This window comes from Aquarana catesbeiana, linkage group LG07 (genome assembly GCF_042186555.1).
Source record: "Aquarana catesbeiana isolate 2022-GZ linkage group LG07, ASM4218655v1, whole genome shotgun sequence".
Classification (NCBI taxonomy): Eukaryota; Metazoa; Chordata; class Amphibia; order Anura; family Ranidae; genus Aquarana; species Aquarana catesbeiana.
The window spans coordinates 89,475,230-89,493,618 of NC_133330.1; the positions used below are offsets into that span (position 1 = coordinate 89,475,230).

At 42.7% G+C, this 18,389-nt stretch overlaps 1 protein-coding gene across 3 annotated transcripts in view; it reads right to left on the reverse strand.

Annotated features, from left to right (window-relative positions):
* Positions 1-16,214, reverse strand: part of LOC141103162 (cdc42 effector protein 1-like) — a 77,270-nt gene extending 61,056 nt beyond the window's left edge. For 2 of the 3 annotated variants that reach the window (XR_012235259.1, XM_073592469.1), the window contains exon 1: positions 16,130-16,214. The gene's annotated coding sequence lies outside the window, so the exon portion shown is untranslated. Of the gene's footprint in view, positions 1-15,461; positions 15,508-16,129 lie in introns of all 3 variants that reach the window. The other variant, XM_073592470.1, reaches the window with a different exon arrangement.
* Between the last annotated feature and the right edge of the window lie 2,175 nt (positions 16,215-18,389).

The following is an 18,389-nucleotide window of genomic DNA, read 5'->3' on the forward strand; positions in this document are numbered from 1 at the left end:
CGTTCTGCGGTAGTCGCAAAATGCACCATGTGTGTTTGGGTGCCATTCATTCTTAATGGCACCTCAAACGCAGTGCAGTTTGGCTGTGCGTCAAAATCGTGCAGCAATCGTGACAAAAGACATTGCGCAAAGCTGTCACACAAAAAAGCTCCTGCTCCTTTTTGGGTGACAAGCTTTACTTGGTGCCTTTTGCCACAATTGCAGTGCGATTTGGAGCTATGGGGGGTTACGGCTTAGTCTTTTCACAGTACAAAAGGGAGCAGTGGAGGCACAGAGCTGCAGATGTTCAGTCTGGCAGAGTGATCTGTGTCTGCGGAACCCTCCCTTCTTTGTGCATATCAGTCAAAATTCTATCTCCTTGTCCAGTGTGGTCGGAAGGGGAGTGAAGAGGGTGAACTATCTGACCACTCGACCCTCTCACAGAGTATAACAGGAACAAGTGCTATGTGCAGTGGGTTCCTTGGGGGATTTCATTTCTGGGGCCATTTTAATTTATGGTGACACCTTTGGCTGCTTTCACACTGCTCTGCTGCAAAACGCAGTAAAAACGCATTTGTGTGTTTTGCAGCTTTTCCAGTGCATTTTGCACCTGTGAAAAAAGCACATGTGACTCAAAAAGTGCACCAAAATTGCAACTGTGGGTGCATTTTTTTATGCATTTTTGATGCATTTTCAATTCATTTCGATGGGGAGGTTCATTTTTAGTGCTTTTTTTTTTTTTTACTGCACCAAAAATGCAGGACTTTTAAGAACACAACTGACCTGCAACTGACTGTTGTGAAGAGTTCCATAGGAATTAATGGCCCTGCACTTTTCCTTCGCTTTTGGTAAGGCAAAAGTGGAAGAAAATCTGATCAGTGCGAAAGGGCCCTTAACCTTACTAGCGGTATTCCCGAGTGTGGTTCGGGGTTAATTTTCAGTGCCAAAAGCGGTAACCCCAAGCCACACTCGGGAATGCATCTCAGGTTCCAGGGAAAGTTACTTACCTTATCTCCAGGATCCTGCGATGTCCTCCCGCTGTGTGTGCGGGCTGCGCCCTCCGCCCGATGCTCTGTGTTCCGGGCCCCGTTACCTGCGAGCGTCGCAATGCGTGGGGACGGACGGCAGCAATTTCAAAAAGTAAAAAACACATACAATACATTGAGGTGAAAAACCTTGAAGGTTTACAACCCCTTTAACCTCCCTGGCGGTATGATTATGTCAGATTTTTGAAGCTCAAAGCGTTACATTGTTTTGCATGGAAATTTGCAATTTTATATTATAGGCCTGTAATTCTTAGGAATAACTCACCTAAATCTGTCCAAACAAGAATCTAGTAGACATCCTCGGTATGATAAAGTTTAAAATACCAAATCATAAATTATAATATCATAAATAACTATAAATAATTATAACAAATAATAAAATAATAATAATAAAATGTATTCAATAATGAAATCAAATAAAAAAACACTAATATTTGCTCGGTTGCAGAATTGTCGCTGTTGTCACTTTCGATGTCTGGTCTAAAACCACTTTTGACGTAAAGGGACAAATTACAGTACACTGTAATCTCACAGATTACATTACTGTATCAAATCATTTCACATCCCTTTTGTCCCCAGTGCTTTGTCCAATGCCCTGCATGCAGTTTTATATTATATATACTGTTCTTTCTGCCTGGAAACTTGAGATTGTCCATAGCAACCAAAAAGTGTCCCTTTACGTCAAAAGTGGTTTTAGACCAGACATCGAAAGTGACAACAGCGACAATTCTGCAACCGAGCAAATATTAGTGTTTTTTTATTTGATTTCATTATTGAATACATTTTATTATTATTATTTTATTATTTGTTATAATTATTTATAGTTATTTATGATATTATAATTTATGATTTGGTATTTTAAACTTTATCATACCGAGGATGTCTACTAGATTCTTGTTTGGACAGATTTAGGTGAGTTATTCCTAAGAATTACAGGCCTATAATATAAAATTGCAAATTTCCATGCAAAACAATGTAACGCTTTGAGCTTCAAAAATCTGACATAATCATACCGCCAGGGAGGTTAAAGGGGTTGTAAACCTTCAAGGTTTTTCACCTCAATGCATTGTATGCATTGAAGTGAAAAACCTCCTGTAATGCTGCAGCCCCACCCCCCTTAGCCCCCGTTTTACTTACCTGTACTCCCTCTATCTCATCCCAGGGACGAGCACACCAGCAAAAGCCGGTGTCTTGGGTCCTGATTGGATGGGTTGATAGCAGCACAGCTATTGGCTCCCACTGCTGTCAATCAAATCCAATGACGCGGGCCCAGGGGGCAGGGCCGAGTCCAGCATTCGTGTCTATGGACGCAAATGCTGGACTTGTGAGCGCGCCCGCAAGGTAACCCCCTCGGGATAGCGCTTCTCCTAGGGGGTTATCTGATGCGGGCAGGAGCCGTGCGAGCTGCCAAGGGACTCCAGAAGAGGATGTTCGGGGCCACTCTGTGCAAAACGAGCTGCACAGTGGAGGTAAGTATGAGATGTTTGTTATTTTAAACAAATAAAAAAACAAACCTTTAGTATCACTTTAAATCAAAGAGCAACAACAAAATGCTTTACCTTAAGGCAACCAATTAGAATTCAGCTTTTGCTGTTGTGACTTTGTCGAGCTAAAATCTCATTCGCTGCTCTGGGTTACTCCACTTAGCAGTACATTAGTCCCCCATGTGCAGCCTTATTATATACATCCACTGTGTGCCTGAGAACAATTTCAACAGGCATGCAGCTACTTGTGAAAGTGAAGTGAGGAAAACTGTCTCACAGGCTCTTGAAACACTTATCAGTTGGAAATTTATTTTAGTGCCTAAAAAGGTGTCAATCCAGCCCTGCATAACCCAAGCCCTATCTACTTGTTCTCTTCAAATGCAAGCCGAGCTCTGTCCTTATTATCCGTACTGCAAAAATACACATTGGTATCTTATTATGAAGACATTTAGAAATGAAAGGGTTACATTACATACAGGATGCACCAAGAATTCTCATGCCCACCAAATACCTCCTGTCCTCAACTCACTCCCTTGATCCCCTCTCTCTTTCTCATTCTCTGCTTCCAGTAGCAGTTTTCAGCTTGAGGCTGGGCTAAATTTGGTATAATCAGCAGTTTCTTGACTTTTTTTGGCTCTGTCCAGCAGATCCACCCTTTTTTTTCCCCAGCACAAAGTCATGGGGTGGAGGGGGGGGGTGTGTTGGTTAGAAAGGGAAAGGAAGAGAACCGAAAATTAGAAGAATGAAAGAAAATAGATCGGAGGAAAGAAAATATCTTCAGACAGGAAGGAGACTACAAAATGACTAACGCATAAGCAAATAGAGTGAAACGTTTGCTATGACAGTGAACCTATATTCACTTCAAACAACATAATTATTTAGAGTTTCCCTATACATTTATACAGTGTTCATTAACCCATAGCTCCCAACTGTCCCTGATTTTGAGGGACTGTCCCTGATTTGGAGCAATGTCCCTCTGTCCCTCTGTCACTCTTTCCTCCTCATTTTGGTCTGATCTATATAGTTGTATATAAAATGCACTTTTTATCTACCGAAAAGTGTTTCCCAGTACTAAATCTTTCATCTCATTTCTAAATAGCTGCATTTGTAAATTACAAATGCCAATATAAAGGAATAGTAGTGGTTAAAAAAAAAAAAAACAAACAAACACTTGTGGGTTTAATCAATCTTGTTTTTTTTGGGTACAATTCTCCTTTAAGGGGGTGTGGCAAGGGGTGTGTCTTATGCCTGCACACTTTTGCTGATAGGTGCCCCTCATTCCCATCTCAAAAAGTTGGGAGGTATGGTTAACCTGTACTGAGACAAATAAAAGGGCCGTGTTTGCAGGTCTTCTAAACACATCAGTTACCTGACTGTCTCATTAAAGCTGGTCATATACTATACAATCTCTATACAATGTCATATAGATTTACCAAAACTATGTAATTTAAAGTTGGACTACAGGAATTATATTTTTTGCATACTTACAGTACATGGGTCCAGCTTGGCTCAATGTAAGTATCCATATCTGATATTTGGAGGACCACTAATGATACTGTAAATTACTTTGGTGGTAACAACCAGCATCACTTGGTGGTTATAAGGACTTTATTCTTTCTTTGCTACTGCTACTCCTGGAATGGGCATCCCTACTACTGAGCACTTAAGGTAAACTATCACAGAGAGGAACTGGTATGCTGGATGGAGAGGAATCATTTATTTAAACTATATTATATTGTAAAGCGCTGCGTAAACTGTTGGCGCTATATAAATCCTGAATAATAATAATAATAAACTGTACTGAGAGCTACCTCAATAAAATCAAGTTGGACCAAGCCAGTCCTGGGTACTTCAGATGTTATAATTCGAGATAGCGCCCCATTAAGCTAAAGCTAGGCTGTGCATCTAATGAGGAACATACCTTGGGAGATAACATCCTACTAAACCAACTCTTTACAAACCTGGTTGGGCCAGAGTATGGCGGTGCAGAGGGAAGAAGGAGCTCTATCCTGGAGCCATGTGAAGATATTGAGTCCCAATACAGGAAGTGTTGCAAGCCAAGGGAATGTCGTTGTCATAGGTGACCAGGAGTATGATGAGTGGGTGTACAGGGCACTCCATGTTGCAAACACACTATATGTGCATGTGTGTGGCAGTGTGTGGACTGTCAGTGGGCTGTGTGTTAGGCCTTAGTCAGCCCTGTTTAAGGTGGTCCCTGGTGGAGAACATGGTGGTGGTCACATTTTGGGACTCGCCTACATGCCATTAGAAATCATGGAACAATCTACCTAACAGGATCCTCCAGCTCCCACCATGCACTTTACTTCAATGCACATTAAAGTATAACTAAAAGCAAAACATTTTTTTCTCATTATGGATAGAGTAAGGGAGGGTTAAATTCTCTGTCAGGTTTTTTTTTTTTTGTTGCTATCTGAGGGCCATTGGAGAGATCTCGCTTTACTTTCTGTCCTATAGTCAAAACAGGAAGTGAGAGGAAATTCCTCTAAAGTGAGGGAATCCTAGTGGGTCACCAGAACTAGTGTCCCCATTGGAAGATTTCTCCTCTGTTGCTGTTCTGATGTCAACCCAAAATTTGGGATTTTCTATTACTTTCACTTCAGATGATAAGGTAAACAGGACAAATGGAGAGGGTGAATCTTCTTAACGAGGGGCACAGACATACGCATGCATCCCAACCACGACACTACCTGCTTGGAGTTTGCATGTTCTCCCTGTGCCTGCGTGGGTTTCCTCCGGGTACTCCGGTTTCCTCCCACACTCCAAAGACATGCTGGTAGGTTAATTGGATCCTGTCTAAATTGTCCCTAGTATGTATGAATGTGAGTTAGGGACCTTAGATTGTAAGCTCCTTGAGGGTAGGGACTGATGTGAATGTACAATGTATATGTAAAGCGCTGCATAAATTGACAGCGCTATATAAGTACCTGAAATAAATAAATAAATAAATAAAATATATGCCAAGTTTTTCCAGTGTACCACAAGTTATTGCATTGCTTCGCTTTGCTCGGTAATGCACAACCATCGGAAGGTGCGTTGAGGTGGCCTTCAAAATGAATGCCACCACATTAGATCAGCACACTTAATGTGCATTGCCACAGTTGTGGTAATACATTACTTTGAGGGGGGTACACACCCATGTCCCTGCCCAGGAGTCCTCTCTGCTGGTCCATGTTGCTATCCACGGCCCACTGAGACATTGTAGCAAGAGGGTGTGGTCAGCATGAGTCTGGTGGACATCTCCCACTCCCTCCATCCTCAACTGCAGACTAACAAAAGGAAGACAAACAGAGAAGGCTGTCACTAGAGGGATTGTACAAAAAGAATGCATGGTGTATGGTCAGCTTTACCGAATTGGAACATGCATTCAGATTAGAAGGTTAGAAGTGAAGTCTGAATGACTTACTTGTTCCAGGTCTGTGCCTCTGGAGGTATTAAAGCCAATAGATCTACATGTCAGCCAAGAAAATTGCATTTTCTAAAATAGAGGGCAGCAATTGTATTCCAAAGATTATCTAGGGCCCCATTCACATCTGGACACAGCAGAAGTGCAATTTTCTTAAGTAATGCTCCAAAAAAGCGCTATAAAAACACGCAAAAAAACACCTGACTGCTGAAAAAAGCTAGCTGACTGGTTGTTTCAGGTTTCAATATTTTGGGAGTTACAGATACAGGACAAGCATGCAGCAAGACAGGACTTCGAATATGGGTACCTGATCCATGTTAGCATCTCACAAGACAGTCCGAGGGTCATAAAGGCAGCAAGACAACTAGTATATTCAGAAGAGATCTTCGTTAGCAACACTAGCCCCTTTATTTTTCTCATGACATGTTTCCTTTAGGCTGGCTTCACACCTATGTGTTGCAATGCCATTTGTTTTATTTGACATTCAAACTAAAGCAACCTGTGTTGCAGCACACTGCAACACATAGCAATAATACCATGTGTCAATCGAACAACTTGGGTACAATCAGCCTGTAGGATTTCTTATGCATTTATTGTCAGCAGCTATAGCTGCTAGCAATAATCACTGTCTGCTCTCCTGGTTGGTATGGCACTACCTGCCGGGAGAACAGAATAGCTCCACGGGAGGCATTCCCCATCAACACTAACTGTGTGCAACCTGTGTTTCTAGGAAAGAAATTTGCACCATCTATGGCCAGACATAACTGTCTTAACACACTGCAAAAGAAGTTCTAAAGGTAGTCTTAATACGAGGGGCCTGTCTCATCTCATGTTACTGATACATTCTGCTGGAGAGCTTCTGAAAAACAACAGACTTACTGACCAGATCACTAGATGAAAATAGAATAAAAAAAATCTAAAAAAGAAAATGAATGCAGCCACTATATCTACGAAATGGAAAGCAGCAATATAATAAATGGTTGCTTTTGGGTTTAATACCACTTGGAAAGATATCCTAGCTACTCCTGTTCTGGTGACAACTGTTTAATTTTAGATTTTCCTCTCGCTTTCTACCCTAGAGATAATGGTCACCAGGAGAAATAATGAAACTGGACTCAGTGGCGTAGCATGGGGTGCAGCTGGGGAGGTCGCCCCAGGTGCAAAATTTAGACGGGTGCAGAAATTAGGCTACGTTCACAATTGTGTGGACTGACTGTGTGGCCCATGTTTGCTCGGGCACAACAGCCCATTCATTTGATTGGGCTGTGCCCCGTGAAACACAGGAAAGAATTCCCTGCACTACTTTGGAAATTGCAACCTGCACGAGAACCACAAATACAGCACGGTTCTGAGTGCATGGGTCCCACGTTTTACTGCCATTCCTTTCTTTCCTACATGACTGCACAGAGCGGATCACTTCCATCTCAGTATCATGGTGTGCTGCCCACTGTCTGCACATCAGAACTTAAATCTCTGCCTCCTGTACCACCCTCTACCTCGCTCCCCCAGCAGTTTTTTAGGCGCTCTCCTGCAGGAACAAAGGCTCATTGCCAACTTCTGAGATTGCGCCTGTGTGACAGTGAGCAGAGTAGAGGGGGCCGAGCAAAAGGTAGTGTGTCTGGAGGTAAACTCAGCCAGCAGTACATCATGGATTAGCATGCAGGCACCTCTATGCTCAATCTGCTGAATTACTGCAGTTTAGCAAAGAAGTGCTGTTAGCTGACAAATGGGAAGATGTCATCTCCTTTTTCATGTAGCACTGTGAGAAATGGCCTCATTATGGGTTGTCACAGTCCCCAGGTTTCCACTGCCCCCTTTACTGTGCCCTCTCAACCCCCTTGGTCTGTGCCTTCCCCCAGTACTGGTTCCTCCCAACCCCCCTTTACTTATTCTCCCAACCACTTTTCCTGTTCGCTTCCTGCCCCTCCTTCCTGTGTCCTCCCAACCCCCCCCGTACTGTGCCCTCTCGAACCCCTGGTGTGTGCCCACCAACCCCCCATATCCTGCCCTTCCGAGCCCCCCTGTACTATGCCCTCCCTCCCGACCCCCTATACTGTGCCCTCCCAACTCTCCAGCGTGTGCCCTCCCAATCCCACCTGTACTGTGCCCTCCCAACACCCCTGCTGACTCCCTTGTACTTTGTCCTCCTCACTCCCTGCACTGACCCCTGTGCTCTCCTGACCTCCTTTACTTTGCCATGCCAACCCCCCCTCCTCCCCGTACTGTGCCCTCTTGACCCCCTGTGCTCTGCCCTGCTGACCCCCAGTCCCCTATCCTACTGATGCCCAGTCCTCTGCCCTGTTGATGCCCAGTCCTCTGCCCTACTGATCTCTGTACACTACTCTACATCACACTGACCCCTGTACACTGTCTTGTTGCCCCCCTGTCCTCTGTACTACTGATCCCTATCGTCTGTCCTGTCAACTCCTGTCCTCTGCCCTGCTGACCTCCAGTCTGCTGCCCTGCTAACCCTTGTCCTCTGCCCTAATATTCCCTGTACACTGCCCTACATGCTAATTACCTTGGTACACTGCTCTAAATCTTATTGACCTCTGTACATTGCAATACATTCTACTGACCCCTGTACACTGCCCTACATACTACTGACCCCTGTATACTGCCCTACATCCTACTGACCCCTGTGCACTGCCCTACATCCTACTGACCCCCGTATACTGCTCTACATCCTACTGATCTCTGTACACTGCCCTACATCCTACTGACCCCTGTATACTGCCCTATATCCTACTGACCTTTGTACACTGCCCTACATCCTATTGACCCCTGTATACTGCCCTTCATCCTACTGACCCCTGTACACTGCCCTACATCCTACTGACCTCTGTACACTGTCCTACATCCTACTGACCCCTGTATACTGCCCCACATCCTACTGACCCCTGTCCACTGCCCTACATCCTACTGACCCCTGTATACTGCCCTACATCCTACTGACCTCTGTACACTGCCTTGCATCCTACTGACCTCTGTACACTGCCTTACATCCTACTGACCTCTGTACCCTGCCCTACATCCTACTGACCCCTGTCCACTGCCTTACATCCTACTGACCCCTGTCCACTGCCCTACATCCTACTGACCTCTGTACACTGCCCTACCTTCTACTGACCTTTGTACACTGCCCTACATGGCAAAAACCAACACTACATTCCCTACTCCCATCAACATTAGTATAGGAATTTGAGTATACTAGTATTAGATGTATTTTACTTTAATTACATCAGTATTTTCTTAAAATACAATACATGTGCTTAAGGAGTAAGGGCTTTAATACTGTACTAGTGGAGGGGAATCAGAGAGTGCTAAACGTTCACAGGTTAGGGAGCCAAAATTACTTGTCTTGTCCCAGGCACTGACAACTCACGCAACACCACTGGTTTGACTTTTCTATTCTTTCCAAACATTTTGGGCAGCATTTCCCTCAAAGCTGGCCATTTAAGACTTAAATTTCACCGGATCGGCCTGGCCGACACTACCTAGCACGAAAAACTCCAATTTAGAAACTGAAGAAGCCTGGTGGAAAAAAGTCAGCCAAACAGTGGTGGCAGCAAATCAGCTGCAGAAATACACACAGATTCATAACTCCACTCAAGATTGGCCTCTGCTGCACATGGACAACCTGGGTGTCGGTCATCACAGTTCGTCTCCACTCTTTATTGACAATAGGAAAAAATCAGTCACACTCCAATTAGCTCTTCTTGCCGTATTTTTAATAATCAATGTGTTGACAGCATCTTCCACCCAAAACAATCTTCCTCAATCAGCTGCAGTTACTGTTTAGGTATTCTGACAGCCGCGGGTACTGGCTGTCAGTATAGAATAGCAAAGAACAGAATGTGCTGGAATCAAATCTAACTCCCATCATCTAGAGGATGGTAGTAAAACGTAAAGCTGAACTCAAGGAAACCTGTTGGTTTAGTTTAGGGCAGTGGTCTCCAAAGTGTGGCCTGGGGGCCGGATGCGGTCCTTTGCTTGTTTTATCCCAGCCCTTGAGGCACTATTACTCCCGCTGATACATAACACAATTCTGCCAACTAACACCAACAGTGGGGAACCATTTCTCTCACTGATACAAATAATGGGGCACTATGCATCCCTATGATAGCAACGATGGAACACTATTCCTCCACCTAATACCAAATGTGACTATGTTTACTCCCACTGATTCCAGGAATATTACTCCCACTGGTCACAATCCAGCCCCCCTAAAGTCCGAAGAACAATAAACTGGCCTTTTGAAAGTTTGGAGACTACCGATCTAGGGGCTTGTAAAATCAGTTTTTCTGACCTGATCCTTCACTCCCTTGGCAGACGGCACAGTATTATTATACCAGTATTTGAATACAAGTCAATGAAGACAGTAAGGCTATTTCTACCATAGTAGATTGTCCACTGGGGCTCTAAAAAACACTATTTGAGAAACTGTATATTTAAGCCAAAGATCTGATGAAGGAGGAGGTCTTGCCTGAAACGTGTTGGTTGGTGCTGTCCTTCCTATTGTCATATAACTATCAACAATAAAGGAGTATGGACTGTTGAGATGATCATTTGGTGCTCTGTCTTTTGATTCCAGAACACAATAGTCAGCATGCGGATGCCAATAAATTATTATTGGCACACCAAATGCATCTTGCAAATGCAGCAGATTTGCAGGCACTGAATTGCATGGTACCAAAGTACCATGTGGTTTGGTGAAGTGCATTCTGAAAAAGAAGTGCTTGCACTACTTTTTTAGCATTCCAGTGCATTTTGCAGCCCATTCAAATACATGGGCTGCACAATCAGACCACATGGGAACGTGCCGGAAACACATGGGAATGCGTGTATTCCGGTGAGGAAATTACGAAAAAGCACAAATGCACAAATTCATTAGTATGTTAAACTTAAAAGGTTAACACGCAGTCTCATTTCGATATTTATAGCAGACTGATGAACAACCATATTTTGATCTTATAAAACTGAAGGAAGTATGCAGCTGTGTACAATAAATTATATGTACTTCCAAAAAAACTGCATACACTTTACAAACACTGCCCTTATTTCTTTGGTCAAAAAGGATAACCATTATTGGACCTAAAATGAGTCTAGATATATGATAGTGGTACTGTGTCGCATCAACCATGATTAAGTGTATATATACGGATCATGTGGCTACCACTGCGACTCTATAAGGTGTTCACAAAACTGTCCTTTGGTATTAAAGTGGGTAGAAGCTGCCTTGGTTGACTCATAGAGAATGCTGGCCAGCAGAAGTCAGATCCTGCCAACTTGTCTGAATCTTGAGACAGCCTCCAAGCATACAGCAGCAGTGCACACGTCAGCAGCTGTACACACTGCACACCTGCCACACAGTCCATCCATAAGCATACAAGGCTAGCAAAGCTGTCATTTAGAGTCTTCAAGGATGCCTGGGGCAGCATTTGCCTACATAATTTTTTAAATACTAGAGTTAGCCTTTAAAAATGACATAGAAATCAGACTATGAGTCTTTTACCCATACCTATAATCAATACAAAGCTCATTTCGGTTGCACCTGGAGCATACGGATGACATTTATTCTCCTAACTCTAACCCTTGTTGTGTTTTTATATTATTGAAATGGGGACTTTGCATTTGATGAGAATTCAGAAATCTCATTAAAAGGGAATGCGTTTTGTACATATTCTCTTTAATGAATATGGTGGGAACAGAATATTAAATGTTTTAAAATATATATATAGATATAGATATATCTATATCTATATATATATAGATATAGATATATCTATATCTATATATGTATATATATATATACCTCTATTTTTCTTATATATCATGTGCATTTAGCAGGTGGAGCTCTGGATTTGGCTGACTACAAGTGGTCTGTATTTGTTTGCCTCTGTGCTGTAAACAAAATGTCATTCGATTCTGTGCTGCTTAGGCTGCACTCACACCTGAGCGTTTTCAGCTCGTAAAACGGTCATCTCAAAAGTTCAAAAACGCCCTACAAGCAAAATCCCATTCATTTAAATGGCCCCTGTTCACTGTTCATCTGAGCATTCTGTCACCTGAAGCAAAATGCCTGAAGCTCAAAAAAGTACATGAGCTTCTTTTTGGGAAGATCACAGAAGTTTTTCTGCATTTTTACATTGGTGACCTTTTGACCTGTACAAAATCGTGGCAAATTGCAGTAAAAATTGTGGTAAAAACGCATGAAAACGATACGCTCAGGTGTGAATGCAGCCTAATGCAGCGTACACACGGGCGGACTTTTCGACTGGACTGGTCCCATGGTCTATCCGACAGACTTTCGGCGGACTTCCGATGGACTTTCCCACGAACGGACTTGCCTACACACGATCAACCAAAGTCTGATGGATTCGTACGTGATGACGTACGACCGGACTAAAATAAGGAAGTTGGTAGCCAGTAGCCAATAGCTGCCCTAGAGTCGTTTTTTGTCCGTCGGACTAACATACAGACGAGCAGACTTTTCGACCGGACTCGAGTCTGTCGGAAAGATTTGAAACATGTTCCAAATCTAAAGTCCATCAGATTTTCGATCGAAAAAGTCCGCTGCAGGTCCGATGAAGCCCACACAGGTTCAAATTATCCGCCAGACTCGGTCCGCCAGACCAGTCTGGTCGAAAAGTCTGCTTGTGTGTACGCGGCATTAAATTTGGAATCAGACTATACACAAAGCTATGTAACAGCTCCTATCATACGGCTTTGTTTAAAGTATCAATTAGTGAGAGGCAGTTCACAAGTGAGCAGCTACCATTGGGTTTCCCTTCTTGAAAACCAAGAATCCTTGTCATGAAAGTATTTTTTAATATATATTAGAAAGTCTTTAATAAAGTTCGTATACAAGTAATAGGAATTTATTTGTGTCCTAATTTATGAGCGTGTAAACTTGTAAAGACTCCAAAAAGAATTTTTATGAAATTGACCAAACTTCACCAAAATTTCTCTTTGAGGTTATTTTTTCATTATTTAACAAAGTAGCCTATTTGGGGTACTTTATTTCTAGTACACTTTTTTAGCGTGAACTGGATGCAGGAGGTTGTAATTTACTTGGATCTGCTGGCCCCTGGTTAGCTAAGACTAACTCTCTTGATACTTGGACCACCACCTTTGGGCCCAATAAGGTTAAGTTTGTGTTTTCGGTGGGAAGGCATTTGTTTGCGAAAGACACAGAGCATTGTGAATTCACAGCAGATACATTTTAAAAGTTTATTTTTTATCTAGTTACAACTATGGGCTAGTCTAATCTTCCCAAGTGGACCGAGCACTGTTCACATTCATGGGGTCCTAACCATAAAATGCACCACTCAAGCATCAAATGAGGTTACAATGTGGCCATCTGTGTATACTTGTGAATATGTATACATATACACTATATTACCAAAAGTATTGGAACGCCTGTCTTTACACGCACATGAACTTTACTGGCATCCCAGTCTTACTCCGTAGGGTTCAGTATTGAGTTGGCCCACCCTTTGCAGCTAAAACAGCTTCAACTCTTCTGGGAACGCTGTCCACAAGCTTTAGTAGTATGTCTGTGGGAATGTTTGACCATTCTTACAGAATGTGAGGTCAGGCATTGATGTTGGACAAGAAGGCCTGGCTCGCAGTCTCCACTCAAAATCATCCCATAGGTGTTCTATCGGGTTGTGGTCAGGACTCTGTGCAGGTCAGTCAAGTTCTTCTTCCTCAAACTCGCTCACCACGTCTTTATGGACCTTGCTTTGTACACTGGTGCGCATGCAGTCATGTTGGAACAGGAAGGAGCCATCCCCAAACTGTTCCCACAAAGTTGGAAGCATGAAATTGTTCGAGATGTCTTGGTATGCTAACTCCTTAAGAGTTCCCTTCACTGGAACTAAGAGGCCAAGCCTAACCCCTGAAAAACAACCCCACACCATAACCCCCCTTCCACCAAATGATTTGGGCCAGTGCACAAAGCAAGTTCCATAAAGACATGGATGAGTGAGTTTGGTGTGGAAGAACTTGAAAATCTTGACCTCAACCCGATAGAAGAACTTTAGGATGAATTAGAGCGGAGACTGCGAGCCAGGCCTTCTCGTCCACATCAGTGCCTGACCTCACAAATGCGCTTCTGGAAGAATGGTCAAACATTCCCATAGACACACTCCTTCCCAGAAGAGCTGAAGCTGTTATAGCGTGTAAAGACAGGCATCCCAATACTTTTGGTAATATATTGTATGTCCCTTGTAAAAAAAATGTAGATGTCATAGTACCTTGATGTAATCTGGACAGTAAAGATGTTTTTCATACTGGCATACAACTCTATGGTAACTATGATAGCTACCTTAAACTTTAAATATGTTACATTTTTGATGTGTTGGCCGTCCATCTGCTGTGAACAAGTACAACAACTATGAAAATGAACACAGATCAAGAGGTGGCATTATGTTGCTCTTGACCTCCTGAAAGAGTTTGTATAAGTAACCGCGTTTGGCTGGCAAGTGCGCAGGAGATTAATATTAACAGTAAAACAAATGTAAAAGCTATTTATTCAGGACAAGGTAAGAGGGTGGGAAACAAACACACTGTTCACTGAACGGAATGTACAAGCAGGAAAATACAAATGTCTGTTAAGGACAGAAAGAGACTTTGTAGAAGCAACTACAGAGTGAATAATAAGACAATAAAATAGGTACATTAAAATTGGCAAAACCCTAAAGGATTCATCCATCCAAAACTAATAGCATTCAGTAGATGTTGGCTAGTTGAATCATAGGTAAGGTCTCCATTGTTTAGATCAGTGGTCTCCAAACTGCAGCCGGGGGCCGGATGTGGCCCTTTGCTTGCCTTTATCTGGCCCTTGTGGCACTATTCCACCTGCTGACACCAATGGTGAAGCACCATTCTCCCTACTGACACCAAAAATGGGGCACTATTCTGCTCATTGATATCAACTATGGGGTACTATTCCCCCCCATTAAGGGGCACTGATGCCAGGGTATTTTCTACTCCCACTGGACACAGTCTGCCCCCATTAAGCCTGAAGGACAGTAAACTGGCCCTTTGCTTACAAAGTTTGGAGACCTCTGGTTTAGAGCCTAGGTTTCTTACCTGATACAGAAATTTTAAAATTGTAATCTCTCCCAGTGAAATTCTTCATATTATAATATAGGATTTATATAGCGCCAACAGTTTGTGAAGGGCTTTACAATATACCGTAAAGAGGGAGTACATTTAGAATACAAATCAATACAGAAGGAAAAGGAGGGCCCTGCTCATGGAGCTTACAATTTAAAATATATTCAAATCAAAAGATTGATATATTTTAAAACAGCGCTGGATCCCTGGACAGGTAAGTGTCATTTTATTAACAGTCAGCAGATACAGTATTTGCAGCTGCTGACTTTTTTTCATACAGCCTGAAGATCCACTTTAAAGATAAACCTTGTCATAGCAATTCTGTACGTATTTATAAATGCAGCAGGAAGAGTGAGACTTCCCTTAAAGCAGCAGGAAGAGCGAGCAGAGTCAGAGACTTACCACTGAAGACCTGTAAAGACAAGGGAAGCTGATAGCTTGACTGCATCTACAAAATCCAAAGAAGCTGTTTTAGGCAGACTAACTCTTTAATAGTGTTTTTTGTAGGAATTGTGGTAGTTTTATGGACTGATTTACCAGCACAAATCAAACGTAATCATGTTTCGTTCAGTTTTATCTGGAGCAGGGTAAGATATACATGTCCTGTGATTTGCGGTGGGAGCATTATGGCAAGGATTAATGTCTCAAGAGCCAGTTTGGTGTTATCTGTTCTTAAATCCAATGTATATATCAGACTTGGAGGTTAGGTGCCCTCCTGTGTATTGCTGCATACTACTGAATCAGCAAAATGCCAGAGCAAAGTGGCAGGATGCCGGCACAAAAATACCCATTAGTTAAGGAAAACTACGGTATTTTTTTATCAGTAATTCTAAAAGCATTTGCGAAGATAACCCTTAAACATGTACATCCATTCACATGTCAGCATTATAGTAGATTAAGTATTTAGCAATATGAGACGCTGTAGGATAATGAGGATTTAAAGCTTACAGAGTTTATAAAGCACAGTGTTAAAATCACGAAATTTTCCAAATGCTCAGAAAATGTTAAGGACCCTCTGCAAGTGACAAAAGAGGTAGATAGATCATGCCTAGGGAGCATTTCAGGATTACCTGTTCTTGTCAATGTCTCTGTCCATTAGCGCTGAGCTTCAGTAGCATGCTATAACAGCTGGAAGAATAAGGGTCGGCAATGTGTGCAAGAGGTTGGTAGGAAAAGTAGGCTGGAACAGACAGAGCAGGCAGGGTGGGGAGAGGGAGAGCAGACAAAAAATTAGGAAAGTTAGGAAGTCAAAGGAGGAGAACTGAAAATAAAAAGGGACAAGGTTTTGTAGGGTTTTTAAGAAGTATAAGGACATTTTAAAATTAAATTAAGGGTGGGAAAAAAAAAAGAATAAATTGTTAATGGGTATATATGCAGAATTGCCGACCAGGCTTTTTCTGGCACTTTTTGTTTACAAGTTTAAATCAGTATTTTTTGCTAGAAAATGTATAACCCCAAAACATTGTACATTTTTTTTTTTTTTTTTTTTAGCAGAGAGCCTAGGGAATAAAATGGAGATCGTTGCAATTTTTTATGTACATGGTATTGCAGCGGTGTTGCGCCATTTAAAAAAAATAAAAATAAATACACTATAACCAGTTGCCGACCAGCCGCCACAGTTTTACTGTGGAAGGTTGGCACAGCTGAATTGTCATCATTGTACGTCGGCTCCTTTAAGTGCTTATAGAAGGCGTGTGCCCACGTTACCTGTTTAGAGTTACAGAGAATTATTGCTCTCGCTCAAATGCCCCGTACACACGGTCGGATTTTCTGATGGTAAATGTCCGATCGGAGCGTGTTGTCGGACATTCCGACTGTGTGTGGGCTCCATTGGACATTTTCCATTGGATTTTCCGACACACAAAGTTTGAGAGCAGGCTATAAAATTTTCCGACAACAAAATCTGATCGCGTCAATTCTGACCGTGTGTGGCCATTTCCGACGCACAAAGTGCCACGCATGCTCAGAAGAAATTCCGAGACGGAACAGCTCGGTCTGGTAAAATTAGCGTTTGGAATGGATACAGCACTTTCGTCACGCTGCAATGTTTAAAATTGTTCAATACAGCGCACTCTCTTCTTCTTTATAATGTGAGAAGAATGAAGTAGTTTTGCTGCTCATATTCACACAGACTTCTCACAAACTTATTTCTTTATTATTTATTGAGATTCCCTCAATATATTTACATTTGTCACATCTGACCAAATATTTTTTGGGTTGTTTTTAAATATTTTTTCTTTTTTTCAAGGCTGTTTTTGTATTTGTTTGGTGGTTTGAATTTTTAAAAAGTCTGATTTTTTATTTTTTTTGTGTTTTACTCCATAATATTTTTGTGTGTGTTTTGTGTGTCAAGTTACCACAACACCATTGATATCTTGTATTATTTAATCTCAAGGAGGTTGTTTGGTGTTGGTGTCTCTTGTTAATTTCACATTGTATATTAGAAATGTACCTGCCTCCTCACAAACAAACTGTCCTTTTAAAAGGAAAACACACATAGGCGAGTATAATTGTAAAAAAATTTCCTTTATTAATGGCTCAGAACCAAACAAAGAGGGAGGCAACTCTGGAGAAACAGCTGAAATGGGTGAAGCCTTTGGCCCAACTATTTTCTTGCAAAATTGGTGGCCTGAGGAGTCCATATCTAAGGGAATGCAGTCTGGTCCAGAAGCTCCAGAGATCCTGAAAGCAGCAGATGACATCTGTGTCCCCAGGCTGTGGTCATACAAGAGCCTGCATCTTTGGCCAGACCAGACTGAACCCAGGGCCATCGCTCTCTGGTCTTCCTTCCACGCTTCCTTCCACGCTGTGGCTGTGGTGGTGGAGTTGTGGCAGCAGGAGGAGGAGGAGGAGGATGGTCCAACTCACTCAGGTGGGTATTGGGTGTTAGTTCACCACTCACCCCCTTACTTAGGACTTTATAAAGAAAGTCCTCACATAGCTTGCGTTGAGCCTCCTGCATGCCCTTCAGTTTGGTGGCAGCCATGCAGGCAAAGGCCTCTTCAGGAGTGGGTAAGGCACTGAGGGACGCAGAAGCCTCCTGAATGAGCCTGAGTGCAGAATCCTGCATGTGAGTCGCCTTCCTCGCTCTTTTGTATGGAAGGCGGAGGGGCGGAACCTGCAATTCGGTCAGGCTGCAACTGGTCCCAGGCTTCTCCTGGCTGCCACTTAGCCCCACCTCCTCCTGGCTGCCACTTACCCCCGCCTCCTCCTGGCTGCCACATTCCACAGCCTCCTCCTGTGTGCCACATTCCAGAGCCTCCTCCTGGCTGAGGTCTTCCTGTGTATGAAAAAGGGACATAGTTTTAGTTTTTTCTTCATCAATCACAC